At 42.9% G+C, this 14,045-nt stretch overlaps 1 protein-coding gene across 38 annotated transcripts in view; it reads left to right on the forward strand.

Annotated features, from left to right (window-relative positions):
• The window catches only part of NRXN1 (neurexin 1), a 1,166,434-nt gene that overhangs the window by 163,346 nt on the left and 989,043 nt on the right, over positions 1-14,045 (forward strand). The gene's annotated exons all lie outside the window — the stretch shown is intronic.

Consider the following 14,045-nt stretch of genomic DNA (forward strand, 5'->3'; position numbering starts at 1 on the left):
AAAAAAAAATCAAGGGTGAAAGAGTTAACAATCTGACTGTATGTGTCCATGTGTTTAAACATCATGATAATCAGTCTCCCCAGATAGATTGTAAAAGAAGAGGCTTGAGTTTGTACCCAGCAAAAATAAAATAAAATGCTGCTTTGCATTATTGCATGGCTGTATGGAAAATGCGGAAAGCATCCACTCCTGGCTTCTGGAATGCTAAGAGTACACTTTTGCTACATGATGAGATAAGTGGCATTTCCCCCATCACCCCGTGCAACCTCCCTCTCCCTTAGTCAATGTCCATGTCACTTCCGTGTCACTTGTTTGAAAATGAAGCATGGGTTACTTCTGTGTTCTTCTGCATGTACATGATAATTGGGAAATGAACAATTGTTAAAATGCAGTACTAATGGCATTTCCATTTGTCATCAAACACTTTCATGCTTTGTCTCTTCATGTTTCGGATGTGACAGCATTTACATTAACACACACATGACTCTTACTGTTGTTTCTCTTCTTTGTTCTCTTTTTTTGTCTGGCGATGCTTTCTCCATGGAACCATTTCATCAAATCCATAGGTAAAAGTAAAGGTATTACATGACTTTCTTGCTTCTTTCTTTTCTCCTTTCTTTCCAAAGCCATCAATGTACTTTAAAGTGTGTCTGAGTGATGCAAATGTATGTATTTAGTGTTAATGCACTGTGGTGATGGGAGGTAGGTATGGAAAGCATGTTAAAGGAGGGGGGAAACCTCAAAAAAATTATCCCACTCAAATGCTGGCTTCCAATGTAAAAGATACTCTTCTGACTTTTAAAAAATGAAATGTATCCACAAATTCACAATTGTTATTCGTATATAATTCTTTCTCATACTACCATTTTGCTAGGCAGTGTGTTGAGCATACAGTTGGCTTGTTCCTTTCCCAATAGGTCTAAATTTCATGTCTAGGACACAAGCAAACAGGAAGGATAGAGGAGTAGGTGGCACTCAGCTGATAAAAATGAATTTCTGATATAATCTCAGGAAGGCTTTACATAGGGAAAATATGGGGGACAAGAGGGAATGCCTTAATGGCAGGGAATGGGACCACTCTTCCAGGATTAAGGGAGCAGCATGGAAGAAGATCGAAAGCAGGAGATGGAAAAGGGAAGCTGACATCAAGCCACCTTTTGAGGTATGGATTCCGTTCTCAAAATGGAAACGGACACCGTTGGAGGACCTCGATGATGCCACCAGCTAGTGACAGAGTTGAGATACTTGATCCAGGGCCAGCTGCAACAACATGTAAGTCTGAGGACGTCCGGAGCTGATTCTTGCTAGGGAAGCTTGGCAGCACTTTTGTATGTGACATTTCCCTCACATAGGTTGTTAGCTTTGTGTGTAGTGCGCCCAAAAATGGATGGAAGAAAGAGAGATGTGAGAGCCAGCTGTGATCAAAAGAAAATGTGGTTTGATTCCCCCTTTCCCCTGCTTTTGGTTTGTTGAGGGGTAGCATGTGACTTTGTTAACATTTGGTTTGAGAACAAATTGAACCAGGTCTCCTCCTCCCACATCATTTGGTAAGTCTGAAAGTAAAATAATATATCTGAATATAATTTTTTTTAAAAAAACTGTGCAATCCTGCCTGAGTAAAGCACTTTAAAAAATCCCACTGACCTGCGCAGAAAATGAAATACGTAGTCTTAATATTCTTCTGGAATGCAGTTCAAGTCGTAATCTTTATCTTTTGCTTACTATGTAAAATTGTGTAATATTCTTAGGTTTTATTATTCCCATGGTAGGTGGTAGAGTTTGCTATTTAATTCTGTGCTGGTTACTATTTTAGAAGCATATGATTTTCAAATGCTTTGTATTAAATGGCACTGGATTGGTCCAAGTCCCAAACAAGTTCAGTCTCATTCTTCAGTAGGGTCATGATTTCCCATTGGGAATGAACTTCCTCATGCAGGTCCTCTTTCACCAGAAGTATATATAATAATAAAATCTAAACAGTTTTTGCTTTGTCCCCTAAAGGGGCTATTATCAAGCTTTCTAATTGCACCCCAAGCTAGGTTACACTCTTCTAATTCCACTGAAAACTGAAGGCTTAGAAGTATAGAACTCTGCCTAGAGTGGCATCGTTGATTCTTTACTGCCTTGAAATGGAGTGATATAATGTTAAAATGATAACTTTATACTTATCTATTGCAGTGGTATGCTTAGAATATGACTGGAACGTTTTAAGAGTTATTGAATGACACAGTTGTATGAATAATTACAATTTTTCTTTATAAAGAGGAAAGTGCCAATTTGCATGAGTAAAAATATTGGTTTCCTGATCCCTTAGAAACTGGTTGAAAGTTATAATTCTGGTGTTATATTCCATGTTTTGTATATAACTTTAAAATCTTTAAGCCAAAAGTTAAGAATTTATTTCAACAATCATGCAAGAGCTGCTACTAAATTCAGTGAAACTTAAATGGACTTAATTTAGGCAGGGCTGTACCCGTATATTAATAAAATGAAATTAATCTGTCATTTGCAATACTTTTGCTGTAATATATTTCTGTTGACCCCCACATCTCATATTCAACAGGCCTTGTGAAAGCATAATGAATTTTCTCTGAGGGAAGCGGGAGGAAAAAAAAGATAATGTCCTGATATCTAGTTGGACTAATTATCTGAAACCTATATTTACAGGAAATGTCAGGTTAAAAGAGAATTGCTCCATTTCATGTCAGATGAAGATATGAATCACAATCCAGCTAAAACAGTCCAACTGTGTCATTTTCAGTTTTACTGGGTTATTTTTCTTGACATCTTGCTCCTATGTTGATGTTCATTCTTTTGATGTAATAGCACTGAAAGAAGAAATATATGCTGCAGAGAGTTATTGACAATTTATTCTATAAATATTGCATGCAAATTACTGCTGTGAATGGAAGGAAATTGAACTGAAGGAATGGAATGGGTGTTAGTGTGCCGTGTATCTGTTCAGTTATGCAGCTGTACCAAATGAGGCGTTCTGTATCCATGCGTGGAAAGGGTTTTGATTGAAGAAGAAGAAGAAGAAGAGTTGGTTCTTATATGTCGCTTTTCCCTACCCGAAGGAGGCTCAAAGCGGCTTACAGTCGCCTTCCCATTCCTCTCCCCACAACAGACACCCTGTGGGGTGGGTGAGGCTGAGAGAGCCCTGATATCACTGCCCGGTCAGAGCAGTTTTATCAGTGCCGTGGCGAGCCCAAGGTCACCCAGCTGGTTGCATGTGGGGGAGCGCAGAATCGAACCTGGCATGCCAGATTAGAAGTCCGCACTCCTAACCACTACACCAAACTGCAGTCAGCCAACATTGTTTTACAGTGATTGACAACCGAACTCTCATGTACTTGAAGTTTTGGGTTTGTTGTACCTCTTATTCTGTTCCTGATTGTTTTCTGCAATAAGGCCACTCCCTGACAAAAAGAAAGTTAGTATGGTTCAGAAATGCTGTCTCAGGTCAATTGAGGCATGAGTGATATGGAAGAAATCAAATCCATGACACCTTCTGCAAACACAGTTTATGGCTACAGAATCCAATCAGCTTTTCCACTGTTTAAAGGAGGGGTTCCTTTTGACCACCCAAAAAGCTGCGCTGTGGATCAGGAGGCCTAAATAGACAAAAAACATGTGGGATGGGGATTGTAGGAAGGAAAGGCATTATGTAAGACTTATTATCATGCAAAATATTTAGTACTCTTGTATATTGCAGTGCTATGTAAACCTGAAATGAGCACATCATACCATAGTGCCACCATTGCATTATGTGCCAGCATATATCCTCGCAGGTAGCAAAGTAATAGAATAGTTGAGGACAATGCTACTCATTGTGTAAATTGGAGGAGAATTTGTAGCTATGTTTTAGTGATCTCATTTTTATGAAGACCAAGGATTGCATTTAATTTTGATCAGTCTGCTAGTGTGGAGTCATGTGGATCACTGCCATTTTTAAAATGACAAACAGAAAGTCTGGAATGCTAAACGCTTGCAGCCAGGGAATTGTCTGGTTAGTCTGACTCTTCCTCTTCATCCCCTTTAATTATTGGGGTTTTTTTTTTGTTTTTTAAAATATTTATTTCCTTCTTGTGTAGCCTGAAAATAAACTCTCAAAATGTTACCAAGTCCCCATTATATAAAAATCAGCTAAAAATATCTGGGCGAAAACCCCCCTACAACTGAAAACAGAACAACATAACCCGTGGTTATTGTCTTCCTGAGGCTGCTTTCTCAGAATGCTGGAGTGGCAGAAAAAGCTGCGACAGGTGCACACATTTCTGTTTCATGCAGGTTTTTCAGGCACAGCAGCAATGTTGTCTACTGCTTTGAATACCTGGCCCACAAGGCTCAACCTTCCGAGCACTTAGGACCCCTCTGCCTTTATTGCCAATAATAGCTCCATCCCATATGCATGCTGAGGTTTTGCTCCATCCCTAGTTTCTCTTTTCTTTTGGCTGAACGTCTCTTCATACAAAGGGTGATGTCATGCCATAGCTAGTGAAAAAGGCAGACCGTAAATGAAAACAATAATCTCTGAGTTCAAGTAGTGTTAACTCTGATCGAAGAAACTCCCACACCCATTCTTTGATATGAGGAAAGTAAAAAGGGGCTTCACTTCAGGAGCTTTCTTGGTCCCTGATGAAGTGGGCACAGAGTCAAATTTGGTCACTGTTCTGAAAGAGAAGCAGAATTTTAAAAAGAAATGGCACCAAAGTAGCAGTCAATTGGTGCTGCAGAGAGTCTCACTTTGGGGTGGTACCACTTTCTTGATGCAAGCTACTGGAGATGCAAATACCTCCTGAATGGGTGACAGAAGATTATGGCCAAGCTGCTACATTTCCCCTTCCTTCTTTTCCTTCACATTGCTAAATCACCCAAAAAAAGAAAAAGAAAAGAAAAAGAAGGAAGAAACAGAAAAAAAAAAGCAGTGTGGGTTCAGGAAGAACAAAAATGTTTGCAAAAGCTTCCGTTTCTCCATTTTGGTTCAGCCCTATTTTGCAATCTTCCTTTAGACCCTTTACCTTATGACTCTTCCTATTACTTCCTAGTCTTTGTCATGTCCTAAATGGTGTGATTTTTAAGCTAGCCCAATTGGCAATTTCCCATTCGTTCATAGAAGCTGAATTCGGCAACCTGAATCACTAACCAATAGGGAAGTTCTTGATGTTCTGTGACATCATGCCAGCTCAGCCAATCTGTGTCCTTACTGTCACTGGCACAATTCGAACCAGTGTTTAATTTTTCAGCAATAACAGTTCTTTGTGATGGTTCATTGTGTCATACATTAATGGAAGTATGCCATTGCTGATACAATATTAGGTCAAGTTTGGACATTCAACGTAATTAATGTTTTTCAGATGATTATGCTTAGGAAGTATGAGTTGTACACATATGTTTTATTTATTGAGAAAATGAGGATGGGGTGGATAAGACCAAAAATATATAACATTATCTTTATGAAAAGCATATGATGAATTAATTTATTTATACATCTTTTCACATTGTAGAAGAGAATATTTAGTACAGAGTGCCCCCTGATGTTACCTAGCTTCATTATGGCCCCTGTAATCCTTAGGGGGTGTAAAAAAGCTATCTCTCAGATGTTCATGCAGCTGGCAGGCAGCACTCTGACCTGTACAGGAAACATCCATGTTGGTTTTGCAGGGTCTTGTGTTTACAAGTGCCTGTGGCACAACAGACAAATGTCCTGTATGGCAGATAGAATGCTGCCCCTATCATCTGGGAATGGTATTCTGAACCCCATCCCCACCATCCTGGAAGCTTCTGCTGTGTCAATAACTGGGACACAGCCAAGATCCCAGGGCTACCATTTTAAATGTGGCATCCTAGGTTGTTGCATGAGGAAGGGGGATCAGATTATGGGTATCAGGGCAGTGGGCCATAGGGCATACTTCCTGCAGGCTCCATGCATCTCAAAAGCCATATGTTTTGCACACGAGGATCAGAGCAACTTAATAATGCTATTGGGCCCATACAGGAGTTATGTGGGACAAAATAAATGGCCTGAAATCTGGAATGCAGATGAAAGGGAGACAAAATTTATGCCTTGTCGGGAAAAAAAACATGTTCCCCTCTGCAAGGCACTGATGATATAGTAAGCCTGGCAATATCCACCAATCAGACAACAGCAGTCGATGATGCCTCTGTTGGTGGCACATAGGCCCATTATGCACGGAGTGGAAGGTCTGCATTCAGGGTGGAATGGCGGCGGCTAAAATCACCAATTATGCACGCTGCAGGTGGCACGCTGCGTTAGCAAGATGTGGAAGAAAGTGGAGCTTCCCAGGACCAGGGTGCAATCAGAAGAGGCTCCGGATTAGCCGCGTGTATAATCGGATACTCTAGGTTTTGCCACCGTTGCATTCCATCCCGTGCGTAAGCGGTTTGCTTCAGTTCTTCCTCTGCAGTGGCAGCAAGCGTCGGCCGCAAGCAGTGGTGGGCTGCGGCAGGGGGTGGTAGCAGGTGGCACTGAGCAGCAGCAGGGATCAGGCGGGAGGCGGCGGTGGGCAGTGGTGAAGGAGCCATGGCAATGGCTTCCTCCATGCTGTGCCGACTGTTGCGGCTAAGCAAAGATTACCACACTAACAGGCATGACTCAGTGGAAATCCACTGGGATAGGATGACCTCGGGCTCCTGGTTCAATCCCCACATGGGGAGAGACCAAGTGGCAGTAAAAACCTCAAAGCTGGTGTTTGATCCTGGGAAACATATGAAGGGGAAACAGGATGGCCCAGCAGATTGGCTACTCTGAAGACCCATCATTTTGACAGACCAGGTCCAGGGGCCTTGGGGAGGGGACCTGCCCCCCCCCGATCAGTAGGGGAGGGGGATCCGCTGACTTTGGCAGGCACCTGTGAAGTTAATCTCTCCACTCAAAAACAGACAGGAATAGAGTTGTAAAAACCCCCAAATGTATTGAACAGCAAATTTTGATGAAGTTTCATTGCTTAGGTTACCAACTCCCTATGTCTAGTATTGTACTTGTGGGTTTGTGAGTTGTTCCCAGGTCTGTGAGGTGACAGGATGCGCTGTCCCCCATGCAGCATACATGTGAAGCAGACTTGCCATTTGGAAGACTGCCTAAGGAAGCGAGCTTCAGCAGCTGGGTTGGAAGGGTGACTGAATGGAGTGGCAGGAACAGAACTAGTCTCCCTTTAAATCCCACAATTCCATAACTAACAACTAAGAATAACAGCAAGAGTCTTGTTAAGTTCAGTTGGCACCCCAGGGAATCTGAGCCCTGAGGCACTGAACTGAAGGGGGGGGGGGAGAATACAGGAAGATATGAGGGGGTGCGGTTTTTACTTTCTCACCACTGAAATATTCTTGTTAGCTATTTTTATGGTTTTAATGTTTATGTATTGGGGTTTTACTTTTTAATTGTAACCCACTGCGAGATGATTTTTGAGAGCAGCAGGTAAAAAAATCCAATAAATAAATCAATAAATTACCACCTGCACATATGCTAAGCAAGAAACATGTGCTGTGATAGCACAAAGGGAAAATTCATTGCATTTGGAATACTACAACCCTTTTAAGTTCTATTTTTTTCCTTTTTTTCTGTGTTATTTTTTAAATTAGTCCTAGAAGGATCTTGGAAGTCATCCAGTTTTACTAACCTTGTGACTTTCTATCTTAGAATTACAAATGCTAGGCGGCTTCTCCAGGGATCATAAATCATGTAAGTGTGAGTGTCATCACTAATGTCCTTTTGGAATTAGGATAAAATTTACTCTTTTTTTCATTTTCCCATTATGAGAGAGAGGGAGAAGTGGTAGGGTGATATTTTCAGTTGGACCAACTAGGTCAAAGTGTTTTTAAAAATCCATATGATTTGATGTAGTAAAAGAAGCGCCTTACTATTTTTTAAAACAATTTTCCTCTGAATTTTTTTTAAAGAATCAGAACACTTTACACAGAAATAGCTGCTATTGTACAAAGCAGCCCAATATATTCTAAGAAGAATACAATAGTATTAGAAACATTAAATACATATTGCTTAAAAAACATTTGCTGTGTGCATTAAAGATTCAACCCATTTTGCCATCATACAAAATGCCCGCTATCTCATTAGTATCTTCTGCTTGTCCTGCCTCACACGCCTTGGCCGTGTTGTCAGCCCTTCTGCTGGCCTCTCTAGGTTGGCCACTCCTCCTGCCTGCTGCTCTGTTGGAGGGCCTTGCTGCTTCCTGCTGCCACTCTGCTCTCCGCTCTCTGTGCACTTCAGGCATGCCACCTTTGCTGCAGCTGTGTCTGGACCTGGGGTTGTCAGAACTGCCACTGGAGTCATCCCAGGGAGGCTTCTTCTCACTGCAGACAGTGCCAGACCTCCCATTGAACCTGTGGACATCTCCCCATTAAGTCTGGGACAACATTACAGATACAGGAGCCCATTCCACTCATACTAGATAATGCAGTTTCAATGCAGTGTACATTCTGCATTTGCTATTTTCTTTTGCATTATCTGGGGATTCGATCCTAAATTGATTCTAAATCAGATCATGCGTGGATCTGCAATTCCAATTCTCAGGTGTGATTACCGAAGCTCTGTCTTCTGCACCAAAAAAGCAAGCATTTCTGAGGGGAGGCTGACATTGTTTCATGTCAATCAACAATTATTGGTTGGTCAGTTGGTGGCTATATACATTTCATTGCTCTCCCCTGCATTCGCTCTCTCCTTGCCTAACCCCCCTGCCTTTCTCCCAGTGTGGCACAGAGGCTGATTCTGCACTGGTGGCAGCACTCCAGGTTGCCACCGATGCGTTGCTGTGGAGTGACATGCTCTGCAGCTTGGTGTGTCCCCCAAGGAAACACAGTGGTGGCAAAAAGGTGTGGGTGTGGGGGGGGGGTTATAATTTTGCTGCAAGGTGGGTTTGCGTCCTGTGCAATCCCACCTTCCTGAAAAATTAAAATACAAAAGGCCTTGTTTGCCCTGTGACACTATGAAGTGCTGTGAAGCATTTCTCCCCCCTGCAGGCCTCTATAGGCCATGGAGGACAGGCCCCATAGGCCTCCACAGTGCTAAAAGGAAATGCAAAAGAATCCGCATTCCTTTAGCATGGGGCTTCTGAGGCCCGATCAGTGCCAGGCCCAGAAGGGCGGCAGCCTGGTGTTAAAGTCATGTGGACATGGGGATTAGCCCCATGACCATACTGACGCAGCCCCAACCTTTTTCCAGCAGTGTGGAATCGGCCAGAAAGACACATAAGGAGAATTGTCAAGTCTCTGGCATTTGACAGAAATCCTGATTTGCAAGCTCCTGTGTGTTGTTCAGGAGAATATGCACACACACACAATTGCCTGCAGACAAATCCAAAAATTCTGTCTGTCTCATCACCATCCACAATGTTTTATTTTTAATGAGGTCATTCAAAAGAAAAACTATGCCATTTAAATGGTGGACGGTATTCTTTTTTTTTTGTTTCTCTATTGCACTATTCTGAGCAAGCTCTGGAGGCTGATCTTCTCATGCGGTTTTCTTCCTCCTCCCCCCCCCCCCGGAATGTTAATGAAGATGATGTATTGGCACATTTTAGGGGCAGCAAATGAGGAGGGGAGGGGCGGGAAGACTTTTAGATTGTCCCCAGGGAACTGCTTGTCCAGACATTCATAATTTGTGGACACAGACATGCTTGTGCATGCAGAGAAAAACAAACACACCAATTTCCCACCCCACCCCAGGAGCTGGTATTGGAGAAGTCCTGCTGTTAGATGGATCATTTTCAGTTCTGAAACTAACACGGGAACTGATTCTCACAAGACTTAAGAGGGCTTTTAAAACACAAAAACATTTTTTTGCAGAACAGGCATTGAGACAAAATGAAGGCCTGAACACTTTCCACTAAGAAAGTGGCAATCTAGAAGTGGAAGCAGCTTTAAACATCTCTCCTTATGGTTTCAAAAGGCAATCCCTACTTGAAACTGACCAATGGGCAAAGACTGTCAGCCAGGGAGAGGGAGAATAAAATCTGATGGAGGTAACTGCATCTGCTCAGGCAAGACTGTGCAACAAGCACACATTTTCCCAGATGGGGGGGGGACTCCAAAACACACCTGAGTGGAATGTGGCATGAGATGCATATATATATATATTTAAAAACAGAGTCAATTGAGTTTCAAAAGTCCAATGCATAATCTACTCACAAGCAAAAGCACATTGAAAGTGCATTATCTAATGTGTGGAATGGGTCATGGTCATTAGGAATCTTTTAATAGCCTTAATCCTTGACGTGCTCTTAAATACAACATTCACAGGTTAAAAACAGCTGTTAGGATTTGCTGCTTTGATGTAGAAATGGATACATGCCCATCCTCTCCAACCCAGTCTCCTTTCAGTTCTTCCTGTGGTGCTTCATTAATTATCAGCATGCATATCTGGCAGATTTTGATCCTCCAGAGTAGATCCCAATTTTATTTCAGTCCCTCCCCTCACACATACACACACACTTATGTACATAATTGCAAAACAGTAAAGTTACTAATTCTTCTATGAAAATGGGATTCACAAAGTGACCCCATGTGATGCAACCAGTATGCCAAAAGTTGATGCTAAATGTTGATATTTCCACTGCCATCTACTTTGTTGCATTGTATGAGATATTGCCCATGAATCTCCATAAACCCAGCTTCAGTCTTATGGGAATCACAGGAGGCTGCTGAGTGAGGGGGAAGGCAGGAGATCCATTCTTATAAACAATTTTGTCCTTGCAGTTTCTCGGATCCAATCCTGTATGCAGTGACAGCAGCAGGTTGTTCAAAATTCACTAATGGCTTCATCACATAGCCTTCTTCTGCTGTTAATTGACTAACTCCTGATGGGGTCTCTGCTGGAAGCCTGGAGGAGAAAATGGAGGGGAGAGAGAAAGATGTGTGAAAGGCAGTGGATTATTTGAAGGCAACATTCAGGGCTGCTAGAGCAAGTTACAGGGGAACAGTCCTCAAGAGCACAAGGTCACACAGAAGGCCTGTGGAATTGGGGAAGTCATATGACTTTTATATAAATCTCGTAGAGTGGAGGGAATTTTTCTTGTGATTGCAGAGAAATGCAATTTTCCCCATGGTTTTGGCTGTCTCTGGTCAATCCCACATGCAGGACATAGCGTCAGGCTGCCTCCCAGCATTTCAGCCAGGAGGAGTTGGTCTCGAATTTCTGACCGCTACACGCAGTTCCATCCTGCCAATGTTTCCCCATGCAGGCGAAAGCACTGCAGGCATATGAGGGTGCTGGGTGGTAAATCGGGAGGGCCTGTCATGGTTACTGCCATGGAACTCGTATTGTCTGCCAACATACAGCCCCATTAGCACCCTGGCTGCCTATTGGAACTCTGTAGATACCTGTGTTCATTTTCCCTGTGGCTTCTGGGTCCCTGGGTTGGGTCAGTGCCAGTCCTGCCCCTAGCTCGTGTCAATGTCAAGTGGAGTTGGGATTTCCCACAACTCCAGTTGAGCAGTACGTCGGAGCATCTTCCCTGTGCAGAATCGGCCACTGTGAGCAGAAGACAGGCAAGAGGGGAAGTCAGTTGCTCACAGAGATAGTCCAAATTGCCAGTGGATCTAGTAATGATTCTGTCAAACTATCAAAGCTATTTTCCTCAAACAACACACATGTGCATTTTAATTTGACTTAACCAAGGTTCCCTTGCATGCTCTCCACTTGGTAGTCTAGGCCTGTGGTGAAAAGAGCAAAAGAGAAGCTAACAGAGGAAGATGGAGCAAATGCTTTTCCATGCATGTCTGTCATTTCAAGGGCCAGTTACAGGCTAAGAACAGACCAAGGATTCTTTCCAAGTATAAACCTTACAATTACAGATGCAGTGGTTATCCTGTTTCTTTCCCAGAGCATCTGATGTTCAGAAGTACAATAGATACCACAGGAGACTCTGTTCTGTGCCTCTATTCAGCCCTGATGCCACTTACATTCACTCAATCCATCTGCACTCTTGATCTCATTCAGGAAAAAACAAAGAATGTCTTCGGCTGCTGTGGATTTTTCAACAAACCTGTTGGGCAGATGAGCCTGCCTCATTTGCCACTCATGGTCAGACTGTGAGCTGATACAATAAATTTCGTCAGAGATCAAATGAGAACAAATCAGATGAACAGCAGAGAGTGGGCTTCTTATCCACCGTGCCCCCTCAGAAAATGCTCAGACAGTGAAGTTACAAAAGAGAGCTGCTCCCGCCCCTCTAAGCTGGTGGAGACAGAAACAATGCCTTTAATATCTTCATTGCAGAAGGGAAAGGAGAAGGAGCTGGTTTATCTCCTTTATTCTGCAACCCCAGCCATTAATTGATTTTCAGCATGTGTGGAGAGCAGCAAAGTTTCCAGGGTGGAAGATCAGAAGAAGCTGATGACCAGCTGATCAGCTAGGATTCAGCTCCTGATCTACCCCCCTCCACCCCAAAACCCCCCTTTCCTGTGTACAGAACAAAATTTCTCTTTAGAAGATCAGAAGCGAATCCCTTATCAACTGGGAATAGGTTTCTGATGGTTGCAAGTACAGAACTGCAAGGGTATTTCCACACAATGTCAAAAATGGCAAGCCACTTGCTATAGTGTGATAATCATGTGATTCTTCCCTCTCCACACACACATTTTAAAGCCTTCCTGCCACATCTTCTTGTGTTTTCTTGCTCTTTTCTCATGCTGTAGGAAAAAGCAAACAAGAGAGAGATGTGCTATTTAACTCTTTTTTAAAAATGGAAATTACATGTGAAAATGCATATTCAGATCAATGAATATGCATTGCCATGTTATTTAGAGCGACCAAAAATAAATAAACGGCTGGCCAGCGGAGGCTACAGCGAGGGAGGCAGACACCTCCCCCTGTCATTTTAAATCACATTCAGGACTCCTCCTCGCCCTCCCCAGCACCTCTTATGATGGGTGCTATGTGGGCGGGTGGCATGCAGGCGGCGAGCAGCTTAAGAGGTACTCTGAGAGACTTTTCATGCTGTTTAAAATGATGGAGGGGGATTTTCCTCCTTTACTGGGCAGGCAATGGAGGGGGAGGGCGGGAGCGAGGGTGGGACAAAGCTGGGGATCCTATAACGCATTTCACCCTCCATACCTCCCTTTCGCAGGTTGTAGGCTGGTTGTTTGCCAGGTGATCACGCCTTTTTTGGGGGTGAATCCACGTTTCAGGATTCCTGAAGTCACATTTTAATATGGAGGATCTTGTGAGCTGGCTGCTGACCAGACACTGGAGGTAGGCAACATCATGTAAAGGGGCCAGAATATGCCACCTACCTTTGGCGGCTGGCACGCTACATTCCCTGCGTGCAGAAATGCCCCAAGTGCCACCATCAGATGAGCAGATCTGTGGAATCCAATCCTGTATTTTTTCTTGCCACCTATTTTTTCTGAGGCCTTTTGCTCCTTTGCACACCACATCCAGCATCCAGACAGGGAAGCTGTGGGAATCACTGGCAGCGCAGTTTTCCTCCTCTTTGTAGGTTGGAATTGGTCAGCAAACTGATTTCATTGCTGCACATAATGTGTATCTGTTGGCAAGATGAATGGCACATTGCCGAGTGTTCTCGGTTCCTTTCTGCCTCCCCGTAAAAGTATCTTGTCAGCCTTCCTTTTCCCAGTGATTTTTTCTTCCAGATACTTCAGACAGAATTATAGCTTCAGAGGGATTACATCTCTGGAAGTATATTACATTAATATACATATATATACAATTTCTTGAGTACCCTCCCTGTCTCTTTCCTTTTTTGTGCTTTCTTCGACCATAGCGATCCAGCATAACAGATTTTATAGTTTTGTTCTTTCCCTCTTCACTCAAAGTTATGGTGCCAGCCTTGGTCAATGTCTTCTTTTAAGAAGTAGTTGGCCTCACTTTGTATTAGAGCAAATGGATTTCACAGGTTATTGCAAATTGTGTCTTTCTGTCAACCTGAATTATTAACATTCTTCATAAATATATAGCTGCTGAAATAGGTTCATCTCCTCCTGGCTCAGATGTCAACAGAAGTGGAAATTAAAGAGAAAGAGGGAAGAGGTGAGAAAGACTCAAATCT

This window comes from Paroedura picta, chromosome 1, assembly GCF_049243985.1.
Source record: "Paroedura picta isolate Pp20150507F chromosome 1, Ppicta_v3.0, whole genome shotgun sequence".
NCBI lineage: Eukaryota > Metazoa > Chordata > Lepidosauria > Squamata > Gekkonidae > Paroedura > Paroedura picta.